The 5,726-nt window shown below is 47.7% G+C and overlaps 1 long non-coding RNA gene across 1 annotated transcript; it reads right to left on the bottom strand.

The window, feature by feature from the left end:
* Window positions 1–3,510: 3,510 nt before the first annotated feature.
* Window positions 3,511–5,604, bottom strand: LOC113962166. The gene is made up of 2 exons (XR_003532458.1): window positions 5,440–5,604; window positions 3,511–3,748 (listed from the first exon to the last, which is right to left on the bottom strand). It is a non-coding gene; the product is annotated as an uncharacterized LOC113962166 (long non-coding RNA).
* Between the last annotated feature and the right edge of the window lie 122 nt (window positions 5,605–5,726).

Raw genomic sequence — 5,726 nt, 5'->3', positions numbered from 1 at the left:
GCTCCTGGAGCTCTGGCAGCCTTGGGGCCGTGCCCACTGCCCTGGGGAGCCTGGGCAGTGCCCCAGCACCCTCTGGGGGAAGAACCTTTCCCTGAGATCCATCCCAACCCCCCTGGCACAGCTCCAGCCCTTCCCTGGCTCCTGTCCCTGGTCCCAGAGCAGAGCTCAGCGCCTGCCCCTCCGCCTCCCCTCGGGAGGAGCTGCAGCCCCCGAGGAGTCTCCCCTCAGTCTCCTCTGCTCCAGCTGAACCAGCCCAGTGCCCTCAGCTGCTCCTCAGACCCTTCCCCTCCAGACCCTTCCTCATCTCTGTGTCCCTCCTTTGGACACTCTCCAACAGCTTCAGATCCCTCTGACACTGTGGCCCCCAAACAGCCCCCAGGACTCGAGGTGAGGCCGCCCCAGGTCAGAGCAGGGCTGGACAATCCCCTCCCTGGCCTGGCCGGCGATGCTGGGCCTGATGCCCCCCAGGACACGGTGGCCCTTTGGGCTGCCAGGACACTCTGCTGACTCAGATCCAACTGGCCACTGACCAGGACCCCCAGGTCCCTTCCTGTGGTGCTGCTCTCCAGCCTCTCATTCCCCAGTCTATCCCTGCATCCGGGGCTGCCCATCCCAGGGGCAGGATCTGTCACTTACCATTGTCAAACTCCACACAGTTGGTTATTACTTATTATCTTTTTTCCTTTTTATATCAGGGGTCACTCATTGGTTTCAAACTCCCTCATTTGGAAAGCAGGAGTGGATGGATGTGAGACGTGTTGCAGATGAGAGGGAACCCCAAGACCCCCACAATGGGGTTCAAGTTGTCCAGACTCAGGGGTAGAAACTGCAAATAACTCCCAAGAGCTGGGTGTGCCTGGAGGTGCTGGGTTACATTTGCTTTGTTCAGAGAGACTTATGATCAGTGCTGAGCTTCCCATTGCCCTCAAGGCATTCCAGCTCCCCAGGGATTGGTTTGGGGCTTGGTGGTGTAACATTGTCTCCTCTGGGCTCACACTTAAGGAACACCTCGCTCTGCTATTGGTGTTATTTCCTGCAATCTTGCACGAAGAAATCAGAAAAGTTCCAGTTCCCAGTATTGATCAAACCTACACTGTTTTCTGTAATGCATAAATCGTCTTTTTTGGAAAAACCACCCCAAAACTTCACAACCCAGCCCAACTCATACTGTTCTAACCAAAAACTTGTACTGAAATACAGCTGCTTGACTGAAAATGAAGCATAAAAGTGAGTGTAGGAGGGAAACTGAGGCACCTGAAATTCCCTTCAGGGGCATTTCTAAGAAGGAACTGGCAGATCTGGGAGCAGATGGGGCTGGGGGGGGAGATGGGGAAGGGGGATCCCTGAAATGTCCTCTGGGCCTCGAACTTGGGGTATCAGGAGTTAGAAAATCAGTTTTACTGGCAGTAGGCACCAGCTTGTGGAAGGGGAAACCTTTTTTAGGACTGTGTGTGGTTAGAGCCCAGTGCTAATAACACCAAGGGTGTGGGTTTGATCCCTGTAGGGGCCACTCAGGAGCTGGATTAGATGATCCCTGGGGGTCCCTCCCAATTCAGACTATTCTGTGACAGCCTTTGTGAAATGTTTGGGTAGAGATGAACTCCTGAGCCCAAGGGAAAATATTCCAGTATTGTTTTGGGAACAATGCCAAGGTACAGGAGATGAGGTCTTTGTAGGTATTGCCACCAGCTGAAAGCGGATTCAGCTGCCAGTGTCCATGTTGCTCCAGGATAAGCAGATAATCTAAAAAAACAACAAAATCTGTTGCATGGAAGGAAGTGACAGGGTATCCTGACAGAAAAACACTTTATTTAGCCCTGGTTTGAAGCTCCCTACTCTGCAGTCAAATATCCCAGAGCCAACCGAGGAGCTTATTCCAGAGCAGGACTGGCCACGGAGTTCACGATCCATGAGTTTGGCCACCTCTGTGCCCTCTCCCAGGTTTGGAAGGAGAAGCTGTTCCCCCTTTTCCCCCTTCTGTCAGTCATTGTCTTTTAAGTTTGTTCCTCTAATGCATGTGGCATTCAGTAGTTCACTATGAAAATAATTAACTGTTGGAAAACAGGCATTGCTGGGATATTAAACATTAGAAAGACCACCCAAGCCACTTGAGCAGTAATTAGAGTTTTAACAGAAACTTGCCCAGGAATGCAGGAGGTATTTGTAACAGAGTATTTCCTGCTCTTGTGAAAGATGAAATGCAGCAATTAAATCAGTTACACACTAATCCTAGGGTTAATTAGCAATAAAGCCATCATTGGAACTGCTGCAGGAAACACAAACAGCTGAACAATCCCCAAACAAATGCAAGGTCTGTACACTCCTGGTTCAAGTGCCACTGCTCTGCAGATTTTCCAACAGTTTTCCCTAAAAACATCCCTCAGAAGCCTCCAGCCCTGAGGGTGACACACAGGCAGTACAGCTACGACTGGAATTTCCCCTTAAAGATATGCAAACCTTGCATTACAGCCAAAAATTATAACAAGGTGAAATTTGGTACTGAATAGAGAGAAAACAGTGACTGTTCTCACAGAGAAATAAGTTTGTTTGCAAATTCTGGTCTTCATGAAAAGGGATGAACTTTTCCCCTCTGAGTCTGAGTCATCTACTGTGTGTGAGTGGCAGAGACCAGAGCAAGAATAATCCTTCTTCTTCCTTTTTCCAACAGCTAAAATCTTTGTCATCTAAAAGGCTGTGACAGGGGGTCGTTTCATCCTCAATTTATGCTGACAAATAAACAGACCTATGAAGCAAGGATACAGATGCTTTTCCTACTCAAACCACACATTAAGGAGGACCTGAGCTGCTCTCTGAAGCCCTGGTTTTCACCCTGGTACAGGGAAAGGCTCCCAGGGTTTGGGGACTGCCTTCCTCAAGCCCCCAGACTAAGCCAGAAAAGCTAAAGCACAGTGTGTGCCCAATCAGACAGTTAAAATGGCCCATGAATTGATGTTAAAAACCCAAAACCTTTCTATTAAATCAAATGCCAGGAATCTGTTACCAGGAAACTCTGGAATATTGGCTATGAAAAGTTAACTGCGTGCATGAGGCCACAGTGATTAAGGAATGAGGGCTTAAAATCAAGACATCACTAAGAGGAGTTCAAGAACTAGAAATTATATAAATAAATCACCAAACTCAGCAGCCACTGGTTGATTCCCAGGGAACCTGCACATGGAAAGAGGCAAACACATGGCAGACCTGCCTTAGGACATGCAGTCAAACAAACTGAAGACATAACAGGCTGCCCAGAGCAGCTGTGGCTGCCCCATCCCTGGAAGTGTCCAAGGCCAGGTTGGATCAAAGGAGCAACCTGGGCTAGTGGAAGGTGTCCCTGCCCATGGCAGGAGGTGGAACTGGATGAGCTTTAAGGTCCCTTCCAACCCAAACCAGTCTGGGATTCCATGATTTTATAATGCAAAAGCAAACCAGGAGCCTGCTCTTAAGAAGGTAATACTTAAAAAAAACCCCAAAAACAAACCCAACCAACCAAACAAAAAAAACCCAAAATATCATTCCCTTGGTTTATTGTGTACACCAGGTTTATAAATTACTCCCATGAGTGCAAGATCTGCTGGGAAAGCCATCAGAGGACGTGGTCAGTGAAGGTAAATTTGCTCTCAGCTGTTCATGGGAGAGACACACAGCACAGCCTGCAGCAGGATCTGCAGTGGGCATTGCAGGGTCACCTCAAAGCAGGGTCTTGGTGGACGGATGGCTCCAAACACTCTCTCCAGCAACACGTTTCCTACAACAAACACAAAGCACTTGTTAAGCAGAGCTTCCTGCCCAGGGCCACAGCAGCCAACAGAACAGATTTCAAAAGCCTCCAGCACCCAGGTAAGAAGTTTCTGGTGCAGGAGCTGATCCAGGCACAGCAGATGCAGGTGTGCAAGCCCGGAGACCCTTTGGAAGGGATCACAGGCCACCACAGATGCATTCCCTTTCTCTGCTCCTCTTTCCAGAGGAGTTACAAACAAAGCTCTTTCTTCAAATCAGAAACCCCACACTGTTGGCTCAGGAATGGACTCGTGTTCCTACTACTGCCTAAGAGAATTTTTAAGTAAAGGAAGCTCTTTACAAGGTAATTTAATTGACTCTACATAACTTGAGAGCTTTCCCACTTAGAACTTTTCCCCATTCAGGCTGGACGGGGCTTGGAGCAACCTGGTCTAGTGGAAGGTGTCCCTGCCCATGGCAGGGGGTTGGAATTGGATGGTCTTTAAGGTCCCTCCCAACCCAAATCATTCTGGGACTCTGTGACTTGTCTGTAAACATCCCTGATCACCCGAGGTGCTTCCAGTGTGGCTGACATTCATGAAAAGGCTCCTTCCTCCTTTGCTTACAGAAGGATCTGTGCAATACAAAGTTTTCAAACAGGGAAGACACAGAAAATTGTTTAAACTGCAGCTGTTTAACTTGTTTAAACTGCAATAAGTAGTGCTGGGAAAAGAGGCTTAAAGTACTGCCTGTGCCTTCCTGACTGGCTGTTTTCCCTATAAAATACCATGCAGCTGGAATGCAAGTAACTCACTGTCATTGATCAACATTTACATGTCGTTATTCTGACCAGAAGAAACAAGTACTGAGGTGTACAGAGTTTTCTCTGGACCTCTTCCCCTCAGCATCCTTTAATGCCAGGGAAAAACCTTCCTGACTCCCTTCTACCTGCAGCAAGGAATAAAAAAGTCCAGAGCTTGCCTACTGCAACAAATATGCATGGAGAGGCCCAACAGAAGGTCTGCCTAATTGGTGCTCCAGCTTTAGGGAGGCTGACACTTCCAGAACATTCAAAACAGCACTTCTGATATGCAATTAAAGAAGGAAAATAACCAAAAACTTGAGAAAGCCAATCTTCCAAGGAATTTGTGGAATATAGTAACCAGCTCTGAACATTCAATTTACTTTCAATAACAGTTAAAAGAAGCAGAAAGGAGTCTGAATTTGCCTAATCACAAAACTAATCCAGAGCTTGTAGCCCTTCTCCCCAGGAACAGAAGTAACACATCTGTCAAAGTTCCAAATGACCACAGAGAACCTGATTTGACCTCTCAAGAACCGCATTACATTGTGGAAACCCACTATTTGCAAAATAATCACTTGACAAACATATTCCTATTAGTATTTCATTCTTCTGGCATTCTGTGAAGCCCCATTAAGAAAAAAGTTCTGAACAAAAAAAATTGCACAGTTTTGGAGCAACATTATGATTGTGCCCCAGACAAACAGGGAACATCAGCTGTCAGGATTATTGTGTTCAAGTGTTCCAGGCCAGCTTGGACGGGGCTTGGAGCACTCTGGTCTAGTGGAAGGTGTCCCTGCCCATGATAGGGGCTGGAATTGGATGGACTTTAAGGTCCTTCCAACCCAAACCAGTCTGGGATTCTGTGATTTTATGATTCTATTACTTAAGCCAAGAGATGCACAAACAAAACTTACCATTAGAGGGAAGCTCAGTCTTCAGTTTTGTACTTGCCGCCGACGTAGGGAACGTACTGCAGGATCAGCTTCCAGTCTGTGGCCCAAATCACCCCAACACCGGCCACCCCACCCCATGTCAGAATGGTGGGAGTCCTAAAGAACAGACACACACACAGGTGAACAACTTTCCTTCTCCACTGTCTGGCAGATGCTCACAGCCAAGGTACCTGAGAAGTCATTTCAATTAGGGAAAGAGCTTAGAATCCTGGGATATCCTGAGTGGGAAGGGACCCATAAGGTCCATC

This window comes from Neopelma chrysocephalum, unplaced genomic scaffold (genome assembly GCF_003984885.1).
Source record: "Neopelma chrysocephalum unplaced genomic scaffold, ASM398488v2 Primary Assembly neopelma1_114940, whole genome shotgun sequence".
NCBI lineage: Eukaryota > Metazoa > Chordata > Aves > Passeriformes > Pipridae > Neopelma > Neopelma chrysocephalum.
This window is presented reverse-complemented; position numbering and strand designations above follow the sequence as displayed.